We start from the raw sequence: 14,801 nt of genomic DNA, 5'->3' as shown, positions 1-14,801 counted from the left end.
CTCTTCTGAATTAGATCCAACTCTTTGTAGGCACGTTTCCATCTGGTTAAGTTTAGGACTCAAGCTGTTTAAATATATAAAAAAATAAGAAATCTTTTGTACCAATAACACTTTCTGGAAAAAGGTTTTTGCTTATGTTCCTAACGCATTTCAAAACTATTTGGTTTTCTTTACTGGTCAAAATAACCTTCTAAAGAGTTAAAGAATATGTGCCCATGTATTATGTTAAGACCCTTGAAACATGCAAATAAAATGGAAAGAAAGTAAAATTTTTATACATACATATTTAAATGTATGTGTATATGTGCATGCCTCTAATTCTATAATATACTATTTTTCTAAATTGGAAAAGTCTGCTAATATTTTAACTATATGCATTAGGAAAGTAGGATGAATACATGCTGTTACATTCACATTGAGTCTTTCTAAGATTGGCCTTGCATTATTTTTATTCTGAATATTAGCCATCTGGCACTGTGTGCTGCAGTATTTAGTGCCACAAATAATAATGAAAAATATGGTAATATCTCATGATACTTCAGCGTAAAAATATAAGACAGGGTATAAAGCTTTGGATGCATAATCTTAAAGCTGCCAAAGCATGCTGCTCTCTCTGCCCTTGTTTTCCATAAATGATTCTTTGATTGGAGACAATAGTGGTAATGGAAAAGTCATTAGTTAATGCACATTAATGAAACTGCATTTCTTGCAGTTCATGAACTGGTCCTGAAGAACAACGGGTAGGAAAAACTCCGAGATTTATACCTTTCTGTTCAGGTAGATGTGAGCACAGCCAAGACACACGAGAAAAAGGTATTTGGCTTCAGGTATACCGGAGAAGGCTCCGTCTTTTCCACATCAGTCAAGCCCCGTAGAAATGCTTGAACTTTAAACAAAATAGCCTTTTCCTTCTGTCTCCACACACATCAAAACACGATGACAAGACCGTTGCAATAGTCAGCAAAACTCTTGTTCTCGCTGTAGTTAAGTTGCATAATTAGATGGGGCTTAAAAGAGGTGAGAGCTAAACTTTAACGATTCTGTAGGCTGGTGCAGAGGTGAATTGCAAGCTAACTCACAGAACTTACCAAGCTGTCGGTGCTTCAGGAAAATAGTTTATGGTTGTTTAGGTTCAAAGGCAGCAAGTGTTTCCATGAACATTCATTTTAGAGAACACTCTTGCTGGCAAGATGAATTTACCTTTACGTATTTCTCCAAGGTTGGATTTATTTTTGAAGATTGGCCAAGCAGCAATTGGGATGGCAAGACCTATGTGGCCATGTTACATTGCTGCCCTGTCTGCGTTAAGAACAACCATTTTCATCAGCTCTGCGCTCTGTAACCTCTGCTCACTGCTGGAGCATCCTCTGTACTCGAAGCACGAGCATAAAGCATAAGGTGCCTCCAGGCACGAGGAGCTTAATGTTTCCTAAAGAAATGAAATAATTTATGAGAATCATAAATAACAACTCCATCAGCAAGAAACGGGACTTGACTTCCTTCTGTTTTCACGCAGACCGCCCCAAACAGAGACAACAGCGTAACATGAAAGATGGTAATGCTAAACAACCTTTGAGTTTCCACCTGGTAACGAAGGGTCCAGCTCGTTTGACTCTGCCGTCTTCATCCAGGAGTTTTAGGTGCCAGCCAGCTTGGCCAAAGAAGCAGATACGTTTGGACTGTGGGACATCCAGAACCATCTACCGCATCTCTGCTCTTCTTTAGCCTGGCGCAAGTAGCAGAGGTGTCCAGCCTCAACTGGGTCACCAGATTTACTGCCCCGTGAGTAGATCAAATCTGTAATGAATCCACAGCATGTCTGAGTTTTTCCAGGCATGTGCTGGACCAAGGATCGATGCCTGAGCGGTAAATTAGGTGTGCACAGGCTGGGTGGGGCTCACTGCACGCATGCCGAAATTCTGTGCAGAGATGCAGAAGCCTTTGACCAAGGGAGTCAACTCCATCTATCTGTTCTATTTCATATTCATCTGTCGGACTGTGTCCCCTCAGCGGGCTGAAGTACGTAGGAGTGCAGAAGGGGCTCTGGGACCCTGACGGCAATATGGCGTTGGGAGTTTCAGCCTGGGGGCTATCAAAAGCCAAATGGCTCAACAGCTCTGCTGCTGCAGTTGGCCGTGCTGTCTCAGAAGCTGTCATTCAGCACATTGGTCCCTCTTTCCTTTGTCTCAGCTTTCTACTTGGTCATATCCTGATCCTTTTGCCTGTTCCAGGTTTTGTTTTAACCTGTGCCTTGGCTCACTGCCAAATACACCAGACCATTCTTGAGCCTTTTTTGCTGTTGCTGGTTGGTTGGGTTTTTGTTTTTTTTTTTTGTCCTGTCCTGTCCCCATGCCCCCACCCAGCACCTAATACAGTAGTCTCCCCTAAAGTGACCAGGGTTGTTAGTCCTGCCAAGGAAATGAGAGAACACAGAGCCTTCTGTCCGCAGAGCATTCGTCTTGGCCAAGGCACAAATGTAAGCTTTTATTTCCTCTGTTCAGAAGCCACCAATAATGAGGGTTTTGGCCATGGAAACATGGTAAGACAAATGCACAGTTTGAACAAAGATTTACAATTTGAAGTTGAAATGTTGGGAGGAAGGTGGGGGGAAATGGAGAAATAGATCTGGACCAATTTGGGGGACCAGAGGCTATTAGCAGCATAGTCTTAATGTTCTGTTGGGCTATGGGAGCCTCAGAGGCTATTAACCTCCTGGAACTTTCTGACTTGTCTAAGGATATTTTTTAGCCTTGTGAAGGAGTTGCAAGGGAGGGTTGGGTATTTTTGGGTGGAGGGGATTGTCCAGTGGAGCAAGGAGCCTATCAAGGAATGGAGAAGCCTGGAAAGCTAATCTCGGACCCTCCTCACCTTCCTTCTATAGTTCTGTCAGGCACATTGGAAATTTGTCTTGCCCAGAGAGATCACCAACATCTGAAACAACACCCGTCAGGGCAAAGAGAAAGTATGGACTAAAGAGCAGCATGGTTCTCCAGCTCTTCTTCGACAGCACACTGGAAGGGGTATGCAAAAAGACAGGAGTCTTGAGGGAGCTTTTCTGCAACCAGTGGGGTTCATAATCAACAGCTGTTTGGGCGAGGGTTTTGATGTTTTTTTGACAAAGCTTTAAGGCTTGCCAGGTGCGAAACACAGGAAAGGAGAAATTCCGTATGTGGCAGTTCATGATTCCAGCTTTGTTTCTTCTTTAGGAATTGCTTTGGCCTCGGTAAGAATGAATCACGGTTTGCAGGCTCAGCATTATTTCCCGCAGCATACAGTCAGCTTTGAATCGCACATCAGGACCGAGGAAGGAAGGAAGGAGGAGATAGGGTGACTCCCTCACCCACCTGAATCACACTCCTCCCTCTTGCCATGGAATGCCTCCTGTTCTCGTAGTGGTCTACGTTACGCTGTTCACGTTCAGAAGTTGGTCCTGAAAGTCTGACAGAGTGGGGAAAGAAATCCCCTCCAGCTCTTTGCGCTAGGGTGGGATAGGAGAGTGATGTCCCCTGTTACCCTGCTGTCTTTTCCTCTAGGTTTTTAAGGTTTGTAACATCTGGGCAGCTTTCTGCTTGAACCATGGTTTTCCAGGCTTGCCCAAGAGCATAGGATTTGAGATCTTTGAAAATCACATCCGTGTTGTACTTGTGCCACAGGCAAACCAGAATCCTCCTGTGAACCTCTGCCTTTCTCTCTGGTACTGTTCAGCAGAGGGGCTGTGTATGGCAGAAATGAATCAGGTCATGCAAAATGAAGGATTTAACCCTTATTAGGTATGCCTCAGTAAGGTTCCCATGCATCAGGAAAAGCAGGCATCAGGAAAAGAAGGAATAATCAGGAAATAGGTACTTGGAGAACTGGAAACCACCGTGGCATTGGCCTACTGCTTTAATCCAGGTTCTGCTGTTTTAGGCTCCAACTCCTGCTTCCTAGACAGAGAAGCAAGCGTAGGCTCCCGGCATCTATATGTGTCTGGGCACACGGATTTTGTGTGAAGACAGCTGGGAGGATGGGACAGATGTAAATGTCTGATCTGCTCCGTCTTACAGGTTGTAGCGAATGATTACGATGCACGTTGCAGCCGCACTGTATCGGGGAGGTCAGGAGAGCAGCGAGGGTGTGCGGCAGGGCAGAGTGAGGCGGTGGCTGGCATGGCAATCGCTCCTCGCTCAGTGTTTTGTTGATCTCCTCCTGCCAAAAGGAGTTTTCGCAGCACCTTGTTCTCGCACCTGTGGGTCTCTTTATTTGACAGTCTGGAAAATGAATACCCAGCGAAGGTGGGTAGCTGCACTTCCATCATGTCAGTGCACTTTTTACATCTGTTTGTGGCAGTACATAAAAAGATCACAGTGCACAGATTGTTAATTTTTAAGATTGCCCAAGATGCTGTGCAGGATTTTATGCTGCTGATCGATTAGTATTGTGGTGGCTCTGTAACTGAAGTACCTTAAATGAGTAGCATGTGGGTAAGTGAAACTAAAGGCATTCTATTGTATCACAGCTACAAGGGTAATCTTTGAGCCTTATGTTTGTGTTCTCTCTAAAAGACAGCATTTAAGTAAATACTTGGGTTGTCGTCTTCTAAACTGGATCCAGGTGCAATGCTTATTTAATTGAATGTATCTTTTCATCTCCACGACGGCTCTCCCCACGCTTACGTCTAATCTTATCTATGTGATTACATTCTGCTGATTGCTGTAGCTGCCAGGCTCCCTGTGCACAGCACCGCTGCCGTCTCCTGCCCAATGGCACCGGGAGCAGTTGGGGAGGTCTGACGAACGTGGTGTCCGTGCCCCGGTGCTTCCAGTCCTGTCATTCCTGTCATTCCTGAGGTGCTTTAGCAGAGGAGCCCCCAGATTTGCTTGTGTGCCTTTGGTGGCACTTTTGAGGGTAGTAGCTTGTATGTGAGTGTGCTGGGGGCAGAGGGACCAAGGGGAAAACCTCCCCTCAAGTTCATGAAATTTTGGAGGCAGTTAATGAACACCGTCCAAACGCATGTATATTTTACTGAGTGCTGTCAGGTGCACTGTCGCTGTCTCACCTGACCCAGATTAATTATTCTTGAATCTTTCTGTCCAGTGAATGATGTGTGGGGGGAGTGTGTCTGTGAAATAAAATGCAGCATTGTGGATGCTGGAGAGGAAAACCGTAACACAGGATAGGGCTGGGAGGTGCTGCTGCGGTGACAACGACTCACTCTGTGGCCTTAGACAAATCACTCACTGCTCACCTCTGTTCCTACAGCAGGGTGGAACACTTCAAGCATGTGCCCTGCTGCAGTGGGAACAAATCATTTAACTGCATAGGATATATAGCATATCCCGGGTACCGCTGTTAATGAAGAACAAATAAGATTAGTTGCTTATTTTGCGGTACTGAAAGTTGATGTATAAACTGCTCCAAATTCAGAGTGCATTACATATGTTGCTATACGCTATTGCTGTTTTATTACTGCATATACACATGGGGCTCTCCAATGCCGTGAGAACAAGGACTAAAGTGCTCGGTATTTTAAAATGTTAGTCACAGTGTTACCTAATCGACTTCTTAGACTGTATGCGTTGTGTTGTCTAGGATGAAAAGGCAGCAGAATTTCGTGTAAGCTCAAGCGGTAACTTAAGACTAGGAACCTCTCTTTTAAATACCACAGTGAATGTAATTAAACCAAAAGGCTGATACTCATCTTGCTTTTCTTCAACCGCAGTTAAAATACTTGTGTCTGGTTTGCTTTGTATTTGCTAAACAATTCTGTTGCTTCAGAAAGCAGAACAACACAACTTTCCTCCAGTCCCCAGCGGAGTAACTCTGGCCACAGTGCACGTGCGGGGCTAGCAGCGCTGCGGGGGTCAGGGAGAAAGAGGGCTGCAACGCTAAAAGCTGTTGCGGGGGTCCTGTGAGGATGGATGTGTTCTTTAAGCTGGCAGGCTCTGTAGCTGTGTTCTGTAAGCTGGCAGGCGCTGTAGCTGTGTTCTGTAAGCTGGCAGGCTCTGTAGCTGCGTTCTGTAAGCTGGCAGGCTCTCTAGATGTAGACTCCTGCCGTGGCTGCTTCTCCTGCCCTGCCTTCCCCTTTGGGTGCTGGGCACCTCGTCGAGTCCTGGGCAACCTTGAGGTGAGGCAGCCTCTTATTTTAACGGAGAGCTGGAGCGTATAGCAGAGTTTTGGAAGCTGTTACGGATGGATAAGGTGATAATGAAAATGAATCGGAAGAGCTCTCACGACCCCTGACCCCTTCTGCCCCCCCCCCCCCCCCCCTCCCGTTTTACAGAATTAAACCGGACTGACAGACTTCAGGCGGGAACGACTCTCCCCTCAGTGCCCGGGGGGGGGGGACGGGGACAGCTCCCCCCCCCACCCCGCCGGGGCCGTCTCCATTGTCAGCTCCCCGTCGGTACGGCCTGCCCTTCCCTTCCCGGTAAGCCGAGGAGGGAAACGGTCGAAGCCTCGACCTCCCCCCGCCTAGCCTTGCCTTCCTCCCGCCGCCCATCTTCCCGCCTCACAACTACCGTGACACCGGCCCCGCCGCTCCCCTCCACCACCCACCTCCCCTCACACACGGCACCCGCTTCTCCTCCGCGGCCGTTACCGGCACCTGCCCCCGCTCCCAGGCGGCAGGTGAGGCCGCCCCGCCCCGCTCCGCCCCGCCGCCGGGGGGGGGGTTGTCCGGGACCGCGTGTGTGAGGGGCCGCGGTGACGCGCCCTTTATGCCCGGTGGCGGCGCGGTGCGCGCTCCCGCCGAGCGGCGGCGGGAGGGGGGGGGGGGGGGCTGTGTGTGTGTGGGGTGTGTGTGTGTGGGGTGTAACGGGCGCCGGTCCCGCCGCTGAGGGAACAATGGCAGCGGCGGCGGCGCTTCCCGGCACCTCCTGAATGGGCGCAGGCGGCCGGGGTGGGGGAGGCGGCGGCGGAGGGGCGAGGCGGGAGCCGCCCCCCCCCCCCCCCCCTCTCTCCGTCCCTCCCTCCCTCCCTCCGCAGGGAACGCGGAGGCCGGCGCGGGCTGGCTGCGCGCCGCAGGGGGGGGTGGGGAGGGGTGGGGGGGAGGGAAGGAACGGGGACCGGGGATCAGCCGGCCGGGAGCCGCCGTAGGCGGCGGAGCGCTGAGGGCCGGGAGCGCTGGCTCCGCCGAGGGCCCGGCGGCGGCGGGGGGAGGGAGGGAGGGAGGGGAGGGGAGGGGAGGGGGGAGGGGCGGGGGCCGGCGCGCGAGGGGAGGGAGGGAGGGAGGGGAGGGGGGGGAGGGGCGGGGGCCGGCGCGCGCGGGGCGGGCGCGTCCACCTGCGCGCGCCGGGGCCCCGGGCGCATGGAGCAGCGCTGAGCGCCGCAGCCACCGACCGACCGAGCGACCGCCGGCACCGAGCACCGACTGGCGGGCAAGGGGGGGGGGAACCCGCCGGCCCCGCGCGGTCGCCTCCCTCCCTTCCTCCCTCCCTCCCTCGCGGGCCCGGCGCTGAGGTGAGTCCCGCCGCGGCGGCGCTGCTTCTTCTCCCCCCCCCCCCCCCCCCCCCCCCCCCCCCCGCTCTCCTCACACACACACACACACACACACACACCGCGGGAGCCGCAGGGGGAGGCGGCGTGAGGCGAGCGGAGGAGGAGGAGGAGGAGGAGGAGGGAGGAGGCGGCCGCCGCCGCCGGGGCGGGAGGGGGGGGAGATGCTGATGGCAATGCCGGCCTGCGCGGCGGTGCGGGGCGCGGAGGCCTGCGGGCAAGTTACGCGGCGGCGGTGGAAGGAGCGGGGCGGCCGGTGTGTGTGGTGTGAGGTGAGGGGGGGGGGGGCGGCCTGCACCGGGCAAGTTGGCGCCTCCCCCCGCGGGGCGCCGCGTTCCCCCGCCCCGGGCAGGTGCCGCGTTGGGCGGGGGCGCCGCCCCACAGGGCCCTGGGGGGGGGGGGGGCGAGCGTGGCCGTGGCCCGTTCCCCCCCCCCGGTAAGGGCCGGCAGCGCTGCCGCCCGTCGGTGCTTCCTCCGCCTCCCCTCACGCCCCGGTGGGGTTTATTTACAGCGGCGGCTTGGGGGGGGGGGGGGGGGGGGGGCTGCACTTACTTCAGCCTCGGCCAGAACAAAAAAAAAAAAGGGGGGGGGGGATGGGATTTTTAAAATTTTTTTTTAACAAAAAGCCCCAACCCTGGAAGTAACTGTCATTCCGCGTATTAAACTAGAAAACTGGCTAATCAAATAAAACTGGCTCATTGTCTGAAACTCTATCCCAGCGAAAAATGCGGCTGTGAATATAATTAACCATCTGTCTAGCGAGCGGCGGAGAATTGGGTTCGTGCGGTTTTTATTCCGGTCTCTTTAATTTCTGAACCGCTTGTGCGGCCGTGCAGCGGTGGCAGCGGTAATGTGTTTTGCTTACTAAGTGTAAGATGTGACCTGTGTGTGTGCGTGGATGATGCTGAAACGGGGGGGGGGGGGGGGGGGGCGTGGGGGTGAGGAATAATGAAATCCTCGTCTCCGAAATGAACTGTGCCGCTCACGAGCGATCCGGTTTATGATATATTAACCCAAACAAGCCATAAGGGGACCGGCGACGAAAGCAAAGGTTACGCGTTTTCTCTCGGTGATGCTATCCGGCGTTTCGCCTCCCGCTCGGAACAAGCGCAGGATGGGTGCGTATTTGGGGAATTCGTGGATGGGTGTCGCGGGTGGATGCGTGCGGCCGGAGGGGAGCCGTGCGCCTGTGCGAGCCAGGGCCTGAATGAGCCTCTTGCGTGAAAACAAAACGGCTCTGTGGTTCTTAAATCATCCCTGAGGTTTTCCCCGGCTTGTGCTCGGTGGTTTGCTCGTCCCTTCTGCCCCGCACCGGCCCCTCTGGCCAGCTTTGCCCGAAACCTCTGTGCAACCGTCAACATCCTGGTATTCAGATGTGCGTTCTTGGTGTTGGAGGTACCTGCTGTTATCGCTGGAGCAGCGTGGTAATGCGGTAACCACTGTGCCCACAGCAAAGAGTCTGCTGGAAAGTGAATTGTGTGTGCGCTTCTACACACGCCTGTGCTTGTTGGTTTTTGGGCTGGGGGTGGGGTGGTTTTTTGGTTTTTTTTTTCGGTTTAGGTAAGGGAAGAATAGAGAAACTAAAAAAAAATAACGGCAGTGCTCAGGCAGGTAGGATGCAATTTAAAGTCACTTCAGCTAATACCCCATGCAAGACTACATTTGTTGAGATATGTGAACTGTGCATAAGGCAGCAGTCTTTAGTGAATCACTTTTTAAAAACAAATACTTGACAAAAGAACCAGACCTGCTAAACGGATAACAATTATGTAAGCCCATAGTAGGTTTTGATGTACGTCAAGTCTTTTAAATAAATCAACCTGTTCAGTGAATAAATCTGTTATGCACCAATGCTTTATTTTTTTATTTTTTTAAAGAATAAACCTGGCTGTGTATTTAAGGTGTTTCTACTGAGCATGTGACTCTTGTGGCCAAGCCCCATAGCTGCCAGTGACACGAGATGAATCCGTAGGGAGGGTGGGATGCAGGAGCACGGGGAGGGAAGGGGCATGCCGAGTAATACGATGGATATTAAAAATACACAAAGATGTGCATAAGGATTCCTAGTGATAAAATTCTCACTGATCCATGTCTTGATGGAGTATTTGCTTTGCAGTGGCAATGGCCCATACAAAGCTACATTGATTTAGCTTTCTCTGTTCGCGATGGCAGTTCTGGTGAATAATTATTTTCCCAAAAGCCCTAACTAAGGGAAGAAAGAGAGTCCCTGCTTGGCCTACACAGTAGTACAGTATCTTTGAAAGCGCGTATCCGGCTGCAAATAAAGAGAGCCAGTTCAAGTGTTACTACACTCAGCAGAAATAAAAGGGAGGCAGAAAAGGGGAGCAACCGGCCGACTTCCCCGTGCGCCTCGTCCCCCTTTCCCTCTCTGCACCTCACCCCGTGCTTTGCTTTGGGGGCCGGGGAGGGGGGGATTTCTGTGGGTTTGTGTTTCCTTTTTTGTGTTTGCTGTTGCCTTTTGGAGGCAAGACTCTGGCAGCCCATTTAAATGTTGAGTTCTGAATCATGAGGAGCCTCTTTCCGATAAAAAACAAGGGAAAAATTGTGGCCAGTGGGTTTTAATTTCTGTAGCTGGTACAGGGACAGGGAGTAGGGCTGCGTGGGGCAGTGCTTTGATGGTGTCCTCTTTATGAGGTGGTGATGCCTAGTAGATGTGTTTGTGATCGATCACGTGTGTATCTTTTTCCCATCTTTGGAAAGAAACATGTGAAAAGGCTCGAATGCGCGTGCAGGACCAAGAAGGACAGGAGCGAGGCTTGGGGAGAAAGCGTTCCCAAACAAAGGGGTCCGACTCAGGTTGGAATCCCGGGTGTAGGACGCAGCCATCGATACAAGGTGCAGCAGCATTTCTCAGATAATGAGGCTTTTCCATCGTAGCCAGAGTAATAACAAACCAACCGTGCTGATTTCCCCAAGCACAACAGCCAGCCGTCCCCTTAAAAGTTTATGCCCTGTCGCAAACAAAAAGCAACGTCAGGAAATAATCCTTTCCTTGGGTAGAATCCAGGGAGGAGAGCCGTGGATTCTCCAGACCTTGCCCTAGCCCTCACGTGGGGGCTGTGCGGATGCTGCCGTAGTTGGGTTTGTGTTTGGCCCTGAGAGAGGTGGGTAGTCTGAATGTTGAACACAGTAAAATTGCTATTGCTTCTCAGTAATGACAATTTTTGGTGTGCGAGGGAATTTAAACAAAAATATTCTGAGAATTGGGAGCAAAATAATTTTTATATAATCCACCTGTTATGTTCAAAGCCCTGTATTTTCACCTGGGAGAGGATTGCACTTTTTTATTTTTATGCTAGATCTTTGTGTACTTTTAGCCCCGCTTGAGTTGGCTTTATAATCATTACCTATGTATACAGTCAGCTGCTTGACGAGCCTGATTTTGTGGAAGCTGCCAGCAGTGAGTAAATGAGCCATGTGGCATAAAACCGAGCGAACCATGTTTTGCTGGTACCTTGCTCTTCCCTCCTTCCTTCAAGTTGCTTGTACGCGCCCGTGGCGTCACCTGTGCAGGGGTGCGAGCTGTTCGCCCGTGGGGACCTGCCTGATTTGTTACCTCTGTGTGGTGCAAGAGTCTCGGTGGGATCTCAGCCCTTTGATTTTAGGGCTCCTGGGTGCCGTTATGATGAAACGTTAAATAATAACCGTGTGTTACATTGTTGTGTAGAAAGCGGTGAAGTTACAGATGCTGAAGATGATTAACCGTTTTAAGCATCCAGGCGTTGGGCGTGGGTTTTGCCTGAAGGATGCGCGAATTGAGGATGAGCCTTCCCGCTGTCAGTGCCGTAGTGTTGGTACCATCAGTTCCCTGCCTGTGGACATGAGGGAAAATTGGTAGTATTTGGTAAAGCTGAGCCGGAGCAAAGTTTGCGGGAGGAGCTGTCAGTGCTGCAAATCAGCGTTGAACCCGGCCGTGTGCCTTATCCTTAGCAAAGTCATCTTATAAACAGCAAGAGAAGGTGGCTTTAGTTCAGTAGTGCTTTGGACGGTGAGGTGGTAGTGCTGGGTAGATTTTGTTTGCAGTTCAGGGGAGTAGCATGTAATCTGTGTAATACTGCTTTTGTGTGCCTCTATTGCAAATTGATGTCTGGGGAATGACATGTAGCAAAGGCTCTAGACCAGCAGGTCTCTGATATTTTTGTAGCAATGTCTTTTTATTCAAAGCAGGTGTCATGGAGATCTTTCATCCCAGGATTTCTTTCATCCCTGGCGTTTGTTAGCTTGTGTTAAAACTTTAAATCTCGAGAATTTCTTCTGTACAGGAGGTGTTCTCATATTGCTTTTGCATGGGCTGAGCCGGATGATTATGCAGTCTCCAAACAGTGATACGTAGGAGCTGGGTCTGTGTCTGCATTGCTACGTCAGCTCTGCAAATAATACAGGGATGTAACCCAGTGCCCTCTGGTCGCAGGATAGGTCTGTGCCGGCTGCGTCGGGGGACGCTGCAGGGAGATCTGGGAGCGGGCAGCAGTGGGGAGGTGTTGTCCGTGGGCAAAGTTTTCGTCTGACCCTTATGTATTCAGAAGGTGATTTATGCCCAGCGATGTGAGGTCATATGTGCAGTCTCATTTGGTTTTAACAAAGCTCTGGAAACGCTTTTTACTGTAAGATGCCTGATTTGCTTAATTGATCCAAGTTCTTGTCTCGATGGTCTGCCACGATAGAAAATTCTGTTGGCTAATTGTTTCCTTTCACTGATCCTGTGTTTCTTTTTTGTTTTGTTTTGTTCGTGCCGTATCTTCAGAATATGGGCGGATGTGTCACTAGAAGTTTCTGATCGGATCTTCTTGTCTAGATTTACTGCTGTTGCCCCCTGGGAGGGTAGGACTCTAGGACGCTGGACCAAAAGGGCTGGCATTGCTTATGCTTGGACTCCAGTTGATTCAGTTACCAAATCACTTTTAACACCTTTCTGAATTGCCGTTATCATTACTGTGATCGTTGTCTCTGCAGGTAGCTGTTGTTATCCCTAGGCATGAGACCAAGAGCATCTCTGTCCTAAAAGTCCAGGAGAGCTTGAGGTCAGACTTCTGGACATCACCTTGGACGGCGTTGCAATGCTAGTCTTCAGCGCACCATTGAAACTGGCAGGAATGTCAGAGGTCGTACACTTGACCTAGACACTGGTTAGGTTTTTTGCCAATTTATCAGCTTTCTCACCTTGCCTATGTAGAGGCTCTGTTACGCGGAATGGCTCCTTGTGCACGGGTTGCCGGTTCATGTTGCGAAGGTCATCCTTACTGCTTTGTGGTGTTCACTGCTGTTGTCTGAAGCTGTTACGTGCTTCTCCACTAAGTCAGTTTGAGAGGGGAGTGCAGGATTTCTAAAATAAAACAAAATGGTTGAGGCAATTTCTGCCTCCCCTCTCCCCTGGGGTAAGGAGCTCCTCATGTACTAAATCCTAAGCGTTGTCACTGTACCTTTCCTGGCGTGCCAAAACTGGTGAGAAGGTGGCTGATGCTATGAGGCTGTTGCATTTTTAGGGCGCTCAGACTTCCAGATGGAGGTTATCAGAAAAATCAGCTCTTGTGAATCTTGCAGGACGTGGCTAGACTTTCAGGAGTGCCAGGATGTGGCTTGGTGGACTGCAGGGTACCGCTCGGCGCGGAGCACTCCTGAGAAACTGCCTGGTCGTTTCATTGCCTACCTGAGACCTGGGCGCTTTAGAGGGCTAGCGCACGAACTACCAGGTCTTTCTCAGTCCCATTCTGGGTAAGGTCTCCGCCCTGCTCAGGGGTTGCCTTTGGAGCAGCGTACTTAGAAAAAAAAAATCAAATTCCTTTCCTTGTGCTTGGAAGGTTTTGGATTGTGAGGTATAGCGCAGAAGAACCAAATGTAGAAAAGACAGGCTCTGTGGATGGATTTTCTTTCCTGTACAGTGTCCCAACGAATGACTTGAGTCTTTGATGGAGAAGAGAAGCTGAAGCCTTATGAAGGGCCTGTTTATTGGCATTAATTATTTTTTATTAGTTACAGCATCCGTAGTCCGTTGGCAGTAGAAGAGCCCAAAGTAAGAATATTAAATCTTCAGAAGTTTTTCAAAGCTTGCATTTTTCATAAGGAGCTTGTGAAGCTTCAAATCTAAAGCTTCCAAAGCTTTTTTTTCATTCTTCAGAAGTGCCACTGAAGCTCTTTTTTTAATTTTTAGTATTTTAGCTGAAACTATAAGTTTTATACATCAAAAAAAAAAAAAAAAGTTCTCTCCCATCCATTGCATTAGCCCCAATTTTCAGGTCTCTCGCTGGGTCAGCTAGATCGTCTGCAAGCATCGACTGTACTCTGTAGACCAGGTGTGTACCCTTTGCTACCAATTTGCTGTCATTTTTCTCCTCTGATTAGGGTTTTACTCTGTGGCTGGTAGCAGGCTGAAGCACATGCCGACATGAAAGGTGCGTTTGTTTGTGACCGGCCAGTTAGGACAATACTTGACCTTCACAGTTGTTGAATAACTTCAGAGAAATACTTAACTGCTTCACGGAAACAAGGGTTGTGGGTGGGAGCTTAACAAGTACAAAGTGAATCTGGTGTCTGTTTGGTCAGTTAGCAGCACTTTTTCCCTGTAGCCTGCAAGGTCATGTTTTAATACTCTGAATATGAATTTAAGGTTCATGCCAGTATTTCAGTGGCAATACAGATGGATGCTTCGTCTTATTTCATATTGCTTCAGGGAATGGAGCAATTAGTACTCTTGGCCCTCTGTGAACCTTGAGGGTAAAAATGAAAATTGCCTTTTTTCAGGGTGGTCGCTGATCTCATTTGTGTGAAGAGAACTGTTGGGGAGTGGGATTATTTTAGCTACAAAAAGTTGTGATGTGGGGTTTTTGGGGTGGTTTTGTTTAAATGTTTTGCTTATGTTAAATGAGCAGGTTTACTTCATCGATAGCTGTGACTTTAATGTGGAAGGATGGGTAGAATTTTCGGGAAGATCAAAAGGGAAAGTCTGCTGCTGACCACAATTTTTCATCTCATAATAAAGCAAACAAACAAACCCCTATCTTCTTGACACTGCTGGCTCTGTAGGGAGCACCACGCAATAATTTCCTATGGTTTGTTTATGTCTGTATCTAAGGAAATCGACTATATCAAAATCACCTGTCCACGTAGTGGCTTGTCTTAGATTCTTTGTGTGTGTGATACATTAATTTTGAAGTACGTTGAGGAGACATTACCAACTTTTGCAGAAATACAGCAGGTTCTGATGCAAGCAGCATGGCTAATGTATAATACTGGAATTTAGGACCATTACTAGCACACGGTGCCTACGAGTTTATCTGAAGCAGAGGAGCCACGTGGTATTAGCCCAG

The 14,801-nt window shown here is 49.8% G+C and overlaps 1 protein-coding gene across 2 annotated transcripts in view; it reads left to right on the top strand.

The window, feature by feature from the left end:
• Positions 1 to 7,349: 7,349 nt before the first annotated feature.
• NEXMIF (neurite extension and migration factor) overlaps positions 7,350 to 14,801 on the top strand; it is a 166,502-nt gene continuing 159,050 nt past the window's right edge. Inside the window, exon 1 of one of the 2 annotated variants that reach the window (XM_049827623.1) lies at positions 7,350 to 7,440. The gene's annotated coding sequence lies outside the window, so the exon portion shown is untranslated. The remainder of the gene's footprint in view (positions 7,441 to 14,801) is intronic. The other variant, XM_049827620.1, reaches the window with a different exon arrangement.

Source organism: Accipiter gentilis, chromosome 24 (assembly GCF_929443795.1).
Source record: "Accipiter gentilis chromosome 24, bAccGen1.1, whole genome shotgun sequence".
Classification (NCBI taxonomy): Eukaryota; Metazoa; Chordata; class Aves; order Accipitriformes; family Accipitridae; genus Astur; species Astur gentilis.
Note: the sequence above shows the minus strand (reverse complement) of the source record. Positions and strands in the feature narration are given on the sequence as shown.